At 30.1% G+C, this 10,322-nt stretch overlaps 1 pseudogene; it reads left to right on the top strand.

The window, feature by feature from the left end:
* The first annotated feature begins 520 nt into the window (after positions 1–520).
* Positions 521–1,912, top strand: LOC136082925 (zinc finger MYM-type protein 1-like; annotated as a pseudogene).
* The last annotated feature ends 8,410 nt before the right edge of the window (positions 1,913–10,322 follow it).

Raw genomic sequence — 10,322 nt, forward strand, 5'->3', positions numbered from 1 at the left:
AAAACAATGTATTTTTTACCTGATGATTACTAAACGCATGAAACTTTTAGTAGTAAAAATCATGTAGTTATTTTTATTTAATCTCGTCAAAAAATCAATTATATAGCTCTGATATCATTCATCGAGCACTCTTGCTGAATATATGCTCACAGCAAAATTAAACTTATATATATATATATATATATATATATATATATATATTTATATATATATATATATATATATATATACACAGATATATATATACTTATATATATATATATATATATATATATATATATATATATATATATATACACATATATATATATATACACATGTATATATATATATATATATATATATATACATATATACATATATATATATATATATATATATATATATATATATATATATATATATATATATATATATATCTTTTTGTTTAGTTGTATTTTATATATATATGGTTTGTTTATTATATATTTGATATACCTGATTTATTATATATATATATATTAGTTTAAAATATTCTATCATGCCACATGGAGTGCAAAAATCAAAGAAGCCTTGTGAATGCGAGCAGCGAAAAGCTAAGAAGAAAAAATGTGAATCACTAAAATCACTAACTGGATTCATGCTTCAATATGTCAGGAGACTAATTGATGGCCAAGGTTCATAAAATGATCTTCTTCCACAATCTACAATTGATATAGATTCCTCAAATCCTGACAGCACGCAATCTTCAAAAGAACTACTAAAGCAAGAAATGGAAGAGAATCACAACCACAAGATTGATGCAGAAATACACAATGAAGTAGCAGTAAATGACTTTGAAACAGAAATGCATGCTGAAAATGATTCTTGTCATGATACTGTAAATGTGTTGAGTCAAGTAGATGAGAAAAAATAAAATATTTTATCTGATGCTTCTTTTTAGAATGCACCTGTTCCAGATCATTTTAGAGTTGAAATTATCAAAAAAGGAAGTGATTCTTTTCAGAACAAGGATGAGCCTTTCAGTACTGTGACAAGGCAAGGTGCAAAGACTAAAGGAGATGTGCGCCATCTGTCTAAAGAATGGTTCTACAAGAAGATACCAAATGGTGAGAAAATACTGCGGTCATGGATGGTTTAATCGCTCATCAGTGAGAAATTATACTGTTTTGCTGCAGACTCTTTACTATTAATGTAACAGAACAAACATCAAAATTTGTCAATTGGTTTCCGCAGTGGTGGAAACCAATTGACATATCAGATTACCATCTAGATTCTCTTGAAAAATGGAAAATGTTGGCAGGCCTTAAGCTTTGCAAAATAATTGATGCCGACTGTGTTTCTGTAATGAATAGGGATAAAAAAAATTGGAGGGATATCTTGCATAGATTGCTTGATATCACATTATTTCTTGCAAAGCAAAATCTAGCATTTCGTGGCCATAAGCAAGGTACATCTTTTTTGAATAAAGGAAACTTTCTTGAGATGGTTAAGATGCTTTCTAAATGTGACCCTCCATTGAAAGAACACTTAATGATTTTAAAGCAAAGTACATCAACAGTAAAAGCATCTTTGAATGTATCTTATCTTTCACCAGAAACTCAGAATGAATTTATAACTGTTCGGACAAATCATGTGAAGGAAATTCTTTTAAATGATATAAAAGCTGTAAGGTATTTCGGAATCATGTTTGACACCTCAGCTGACATATCACACACTAACCAGATGTCTGAGGTGATCAGATATGTGAAAATCCACAACTGGAAAGTTGAAGTGAGAGAAGTGTTCTAGGATTTTTTCCTTAAAGGGTAAAAAAGCTGATGACCTATGTTTCGAAATTTTAAAAAATTTAGAAAATGATGGACTTGACATAATGATGTGCAAAGCGTAAGGTTATGATAATGCTGTAACAAAGGTGTTCAAACCATTCTGAAAAGAAAGATCAAGAAAGCTATTTTTAACGGATACGTAGAACATTCGCTTAACTTGTGTGGTAAACACTCTTTTTCTGAAAATGCTATATGTGTAACATTTTTTAGAGCTCTTGAGAGAATTTATTCCTTTTTGCTGCTTCCACCCAATGATGGAATATTTTAATTGAACACACTGCAATGTCGGTTAAAAGGCTATCAACAACACACTGGAGTGCACATCATGCTGGTGTTAAACCGGTGAAAGATAAGTTTTTTGAATGTGTGGCGGCAATTGAAGCTCAATGTGATCTTCATGAAAATGCGGAAACAAGAGGTGCAGCACAAGGTTCTTTACCTGCTGTCTGTGATTTGAGGTTTCTGTGCTACCTTTGTTTTTGGGCTGCTGTACTTGAGGAAGTTAATTTAATACATCAGCATCTGCAGACTAAAGGCCTAACTCTTGACAAAGTAATGACCAAGTTAGAGGCATTAAGAGTTTTTCTGGAGGAGAAGCGCAGTCACTTAGTGGAGCATGCAATTGAAGAGACACTTTTAAAAGCAGACCAATTTAGAATAACCGTAAAAAGAAGATTAAGGTTCAAGAAGAGAATGAAAGGGGAACAACTTAGAGATATTGGACTCATAATGCAAGAAGAAAACAATAGGGCGATGCTTGAGTGTATTGATCATTTTATTTCTAAACTGCAGACCAGATCAACAGCGATCAAAGAAGTAGCAAATATGTTTGAGGCTGTTCAAGCCAAGAGTCTTCTATCAGCAACTGAAGAAGAGTTGAGGGTGTCAGTTCAAAAATTGACCACTTTCTATGATGAGCTATTCGAAGTAGAGCTTTTAAAAGAAATACCAAGGCTGAGAAGCCACATGACGGCAGCAAATGTTGATATCCACACAGCTATAGACTGGTCAATATTTGATATTTTAAAATTCATAATTGACTGGGATTTCCTTGAATCTCTCCCAATACTCTCACTAAGCCTACAGTTATTTATTACGATCTGTGTGTCTGTGGCTTTATGCGGGAGTAGCGTTTCTTATACAATATATAAAAAACTATTTACGATCAACGATGGGACAGTCAAGACTTTCTGATCTGGCTTTATTATCAATTGAAAGTGATATGGTGAAAGATATTGATTTTGATGATGTGATTGACAGGTTTGCAGTTTTGAAGACCAGGAAGGGAAACTTTTAAATAACTGATATTTTAATGTTAATTAATAAAAATTTAACTTTTTCCGTGTATGTTGAAGTTCTTCATTTATATTTTTCTTAAAGTAATGAAGATATATTGTTTATTTTGTTTTCCTTATTAACTTTTTACTTATTTTACAAGCATTACTATATGCGTTTATAAATGGTACAGGAATACTTTTTGTATTGTTTAATTAAATTGTAGAATTAAAATTATACTTCAAGCTTATCTGGTTGTTTTTTTTTACATATTGTTAATTTTAACTGTTTTCAAGGGGTGACACCAGCGATGTCCGCCCCGGGTGTCACCCATGCTAGCTACGCGACTTTTTATACTTACTAATAAATATTACTTTTACAAAATATTTTATCAACTATAAAATCTTTTAGTTTAAAATTTTATAAATGTCAAGTGACAAATAAATAAAAATTTTATAACATTCATACTTTAAAAAGTCTTTATTGAAAAAACAGTTATTTTTTTAAAATCAAATATTACCATGTAATCAGATAATTTTTTTTTGTGTCATTTTTCCGAAAGTTAGTCAAAAAGTAACATTAAAACACTTGATAACTCCTACTTATCTTTTACTTCACTTATAAGAAGATTCCACAAATGGTCCTTTGTGTGTTAGGTCCATATTTACTTAGAGATTTTGAAGATAATTCATTTTTCTAAGGTTTAAAGACTTTTTAAAAATCAAAAATTTCAATTTTTACAAAAAAAACAACGATATCTCAAGATATATTTATTAACTTTCAAAATCTTTAGCTAAAAAGAAAGATATTAATGCAAGTATCAATTGTGTATGACTATGTGTATTAAAGAAGGTAACATAGTGGTTTATCGAGTATCTTTTTTTAGACTTATTTATCATGATATAAATAATACGAAGAATGTGTGAAAATAAATATATTCTTCAATGAACAAAAAACTATAACTTATATTTTAAAATATTAACACATCAAAATATTCACTTTTTGACCAATTAAGCCATGAACTTTGGTTACTTAAATGCATATTTTAGTGTAGACTGAACCAAGCATAAAAATACTCTAGTCTACACAGGGCCACAAAGAGGGAGGGGCAAAAGGAGCATATGTACCCCAGGCGCCATGATAATAAGGGCGCTAAAAGATGGAAGACAAACCTGATTGAGCTTCGTAACATTTTATTAGAGGCAGTGTGGACACCTAATAAAAACCCGACTTTTTACCGACTTCTTAATAAGATTCATGCCTATTGTATTTGAGGCCAGCTAATAAACTTGATCACAGGTTGGCTAGCTAATAGACTAATAATCCGGTGATTAGAAAGCATCACTTGCCGACCTAATCCGATGGATTAGGGTGACAAGTGGCAAAACTCAAGGATTAGTTCTTGCATCATTGCTATTTGTGTTCTTCATCAATGGCTAACCAGACTGATTTTAAAACTGTAAACTAAACGCCGTTGATGGCAAGATTATATATATATATATATATATATATATATATATATATATATATATATATATATATATATATATATATATATATATATATATATATATATATATATATATATATATATATATATATATATATATATATATATATATATATATATATTTGTTAATTCCCCTCCCCAAGGCCCAGAAGGCCACTACTGACAAGGAGGCTACTTAATTGTGGTTATAACCCTCTCTCAACTCAATAACTCCGAAACACGAAACTTGACGAACAAGGCCGCTGCGCGGAGAAAAAAGTTGAGCGCGGTACTACCAGGGACGTGGTGGGGATCGAACTTGGAATTTCTCGCTTATATAGCGAGCGCTCTACCACTACACCACTATCGCATGTGAGCTATAGATGTCAATCAATTTTGCTCTGATTATGAAAAGCTTGAAGCGGACATTGACAGCGCTGTAAATTGGTTGCACAACTGTTTTGTGAATTTCAACTTGAAATGCAAAGTAATGCAAGTTAATTAATAATACCATGGCTGACATCAATGGTCGCGTTAGACATTGATGGTCGGTTTGTCATTTAAATGCTTGGTTTTTTCAAGAAGATATTTTTTTATTAAGAAAGTTTTCATGTTTAGAAATAAACTGTATCAGCTGTACATTAAACCACATCTAGATTTTTGCTCGGTAGCCTGGTTATCTCTTTTCATACCAGAAATGGCTCTTGTCCAACAACTCACAATATTGTTTAATTTATTCTACAACACATCTTTTTTTTTACGCTTTCTCATCAAACTCGGCATATAATTTTAAAAAAACGACCCGTTTTTTAAAAACCGTGTTGCAAGCTGTTAGAAGTTTGAAAGCGCAATTGAGCGTTTTTAGAATTTTTAGAATTGAGCGTTTTTAGAAGTTCGAGAATTTTAAAATTATTTTTATAATACTAATTTGGCTGCAGCAATCTCAATCGTTAGTATATGAAAACCTGGTGTTACTTTCCTTTATCATTAATAAACTTTTTATGTATAAGTTTGATTACTGAATAAATAAATAAAGAAGATCTTTTCGTTTTCAGCTGCTATCCCGCTAGATGGATCTTACTTTACAAGCCTTTGGACACAGACGTTCAGCTCATATTGCCGCTATAAAACTAATTGCAAAACGACCAAAAAAAATTAGTACTGCTCTAAAGCTGTAGCTTTAGCTTCAACCAAAATATTGACCCATGATGAGCAGATGACTTGTCTCGGCAATGAAAAATAATTCTTTGCAAACCCACTGATAATAGAAAAATAGCAATGAACCTGGATATGCAGTTTTTCTTGAAAATTTGAATGTAAAGTAACATTAAAAAAAATAAGAATACAATCATTAACTTGTATAGTTGTACATGCTTTTAACTTAAAATTTTGTATGTTTATAGGGGCGCCTAATTGCTGCTATGCCCCGGGCGTCATAAAATCTTTGAAAAAAACTGCAAAGTTTAGGTTTAAAAATTTACATAATTCAATTGATCAAGCAAGGATTAATCGACAATAAGAAGGAACTTTAATAGATAAGTTAGAGTCACCTAGAAAATTTTAATAATTATTTAAAACAAAATAACCTTGATATTGGTCAAGCTGTCATTGCCTCAGTCAGATTTGGTGTGTCATCGAATGCAACTGCTGCTATCAATAATGATCGACTGAAAAATATTGTGAAGGCAAACTTGTTAAGTTAAAAAAATCTCTTTTGTGATAGCATAAAAGTTTTTCATGCCGAAGAGCGTTCTATGAAGTGTGTTCTATGAAGAGCGTTCTGGAGTAGAGGAAATATTAAATTGTGAAAAAAATATAATCACTGAAATTTTTTTTGATGGTAGAAAGATTAAATCTTATTCCTTATGCATGATAAGATCACAGGCACCTTCAGAAAAAAAAATCATTCAAGAAAACCATACAACTGTGACAGAGGAGTTTAGAGGTTACTTTTTTACTCATTAAACACCAGAGCCTAAATCTGAAATATATAAACCAGCTAATCAATGTGCTATATGATTATTCAATTGTTAATGAAAAGAGGTATAGATCTTAATTTACAACTAATTAACAGTAATACTATAAATGAAATATCTGGATGGAAAATTTAAATGCTTCATTTTATGGAAGGACGTCTCAATCGAAAACTTTTTGAATCTTTTTTACAGCTCCACATTAATGAGCTTCCATTCCGTTATGTTGTGGAAAAACTAGATGGGCTAACTTCTTTAGAAAAAAGATGGCGTAGAGCAGTTGGTAAACTGTTTTCTAAAGTTAATAATCTTAAAAGTATTACTAAATTTACGCAAATTACCCTCCCGCAGCCATTAGCTAATGTCAGTGAGGATTTCGTTGAGCAAATGAGCTCTGACAGTTTGGTTGCATAAAAGTACTTGGATACAATATTAAAAGGAAACCTTGATACTGAAGTAGTAGCTCTTAAGTGTGGTAGATTGTCTCACAGTCAATGACTTGCTGGCGGCATAAGATGCTTGCTTCTATATATGGGCTAAAAAGCAGGGCTTAAAGTAAACATGGCTCTACCAATGCGAGACCTTTTAAAGTTCAACAAACAATAAACCTTGATGTTTGTGACATCAAAGAACTTATTGATTTGGAAAAAAGAAGTCATTACTGAACCAGTTTTTGCTGCAAACTTATCATTAGCCCAACTCAATGCATTGAGAGTTTCTACCCTGAAGCTTCCTTTATATTCAGTACATACCCAAAATTGGGAGCGAGCAGTCAAATTAATTACCAAGGCAACTGAATCAGTCTGTGTTTGGGATAAAAAGAAATGGTCACCTAAAAAAAATCTTTTTTTGATAAAAAAAAAATCAAAAGCATTGGTCACCTAAACAAAATCTTTTTTTGATAAAATCAAAAAAAGATTTTGTTTACGTGACCATTGCTAAAAAAAAACTATATTGTAACATGTTTAAAACTAACTTTCACTTGTTTTTACACAAAATGATTTTAAATTTAGTTAGTACCAATTTTTTATCATTAATTTGATATTATTTGGTTATTGTTACTGTATTTGCTTCTTGGTTGTTTTATCTTCAAGTTTGTTAAACTTAATAGTTGTTTGTAATAATTTTTTTCCAACTATGGCAATCTCACTATTTGAATAACACTGTTTGAATACATACATACATATATATATATACATATATATATATATATATATATATATATATATATATATATATATATATATATATATATATATATATATATATATATATATATATATATATATATATATATATATATATATATATATATATATATATATATATATATATATATATATATATATATATAGCTTGCTGCTCCAAAGAAGTACTACTGCACCGACTATGGGTTTGGCATGGGGCAGCAATCTTTTTTCTTTTATTATTTCAATTAAAATTCCTTATGTTTAAAAAGCTTCCACTGACAAGAGCGCAACAAGCGGAAAAATAAAATTATTTTAGACCGCTGAACTGAAACCTTTACCTAAAATTACATTGTTTGTTACGAATTTTGTTTTTTTTACCTAGGTTTACCTATAGTTCTTCATTGCCCTGTACGACAATGATTTTTTGATTTATTTTACACAGTTTGTGTCATAAATCTTAAAAAAAATAAATAAATTCCGGCATTCCGCCCTGAAATATTGTAATTCCGGCCGGAACCTAAAAATCACAAGTTCAGGCCGGAACGGAATTCCGTAATTCTAATATATCTATTTGTTTATTGTAAAATATTTATACAGGTAATGCCAAATCAGCACAATAAATTAGGCTGTTATCTTATTGGGCCCTGATACATTAAAATATAAATAAATTTAACTGTTACTTAAGAATATAAAATATTATTAAAACATTAGTAGATTTATCATAAAATAAAATAAAATTTAAAAATTAGAAATATTCATTAGTTTAGTTTTAAAATCTCTTAGGTTCTTACTCTGGAGAAAAGCGATTGGGAGACTATTATACAAAATTACTCCTTGGTAAAAAAAACCTTTCTTCGTGGATTCAAGCTTTACTTTAGGTATGGTCATATTTCATTGTTTCTTGTGCTTGCTGAATGACAAATTGCCTTCTTTAAAATGCAGCAAATTTATATTAACGTTTGAAATTTTATTTGCATTTAATATTATTTGGTTTATTCTACTATATAAACGGTTGATGTGGTATAATTGGATTGCAATGTGTTTTAAGTTGATTGAACCACAGAAAGTAAAAATTGGCAAAATCATTGAGACATAAATTAATTTAGCAGCGTTTATTGTTAGCAGGTATCGTGTTTTATTTAGTAAGCTAATACGCCCACTGATCTTATTACATTTAAAACTAAACCTTTTAAAATTAAGCCTTTTTATTGATGCTTTTTCTGACGTTATCAATAAAAATTGTAACAGCTGATTCTGTAGAGCGCTTAGATCTAAAACCAAATTGGTGATTGCATAGTAAATTATTTTCTTCTAGATAATCACTAATTTGTCGATGAATTATTTTCTCAAAAACCTTAGATATTATAGGAAGGACAGAGATTGGTCTGTAATTATCAAACTTTAATTTATTGCCAGATTTAAGTATGGGTATAACCTTAGCTATTTTCCATTCATTAGGTATCAATCCCGTTTTTATAACAAGATTAAAAATATTTCTGCAAGAGAAAATGCATATAAAAATAATATAAAAACCCTAACCCTGACAGAAAATGCATATAAAAAATATTATTGCTGAATATAAAATAGCTTGTAAAAGCATTAAAGAAATTGTAAAAAGAGAATTACAAACCGACAAGGAACTTTTATTTCCTCTTTGCTATCTTTAAGTAAGGATTAGCAGATTGTCGTAACCGGCGGATTTAATTGTTTTTATTGCACTTATAATGGTATCAACGTCCGTGGCACTAATTTGACGGAGTAAAAATTGCTTTTCGGTACGTCGTTTGAACGGAGCTATAGATTTCAATACATAGTTTATTATTGGGTTATAAGTTTTAAGAAGTACTTTTAGTAGTAAGTTTTAAGTAGTAAGTTGGTAATGGAAGAGAAAGCTTTTCCAAATGCATTTACAATAACAGATTTATTTACGTGTACTCTCCATCAATTTCAAAGTTGTTTAAAATAATTTCATCTTTATTTTTACTTGGATAGACCTATTTAAGTGATTCCAGAATTTTACAGGATCGCCTGCGTGTTCATTTAATAATGTTTTCTGAAACATTCCTTTTGCTTTTAGAATCAATTTAGTTACCTTGTTTCTTTGGTATTTGAATGCATTATGATTTACAATGGATTTATTTTTGCGATACTTTCTAAGTAGACAATTTTGAAAATTAATTTCAGTTTTAACATCGGGCATCAACCAAAGTGAGATTTTAGAGGAAATTCTTCGAGAAATTAAAGGTGCATGTTTCTCAAAGAACAAAGATAAAATATTCTTTATTTCTCTCCATGCATTCATTGGATTTTTTGAGTTTAAGATAAAATTCCAATCTACTTGCTTTAAACCATTTCTTAAGCAAAAAGAGTCGTATTTACGATAGCGGGGTGAAATTATAGTTTTAATAAGGCGTTTTATGTGATGTAGTTTTCTAATAATTCCAATCATCTCATGATCACTTAGACCTAAAGTAAAAACCTTTTTTGAGACAATGTTTAATGTAACGTTTGACAAAGCAAGATCAATTAGTGTTGGCGAAGCCTCAGTTATTCTAGTTGCTTTATTAATAGTTTGAATAAAACTTTT

The sequence above is a fragment of the Hydra vulgaris genome, chromosome 08 (assembly GCF_038396675.1).
Source record: "Hydra vulgaris chromosome 08, alternate assembly HydraT2T_AEP".
NCBI lineage: Eukaryota > Metazoa > Cnidaria > Hydrozoa > Anthoathecata > Hydridae > Hydra > Hydra vulgaris.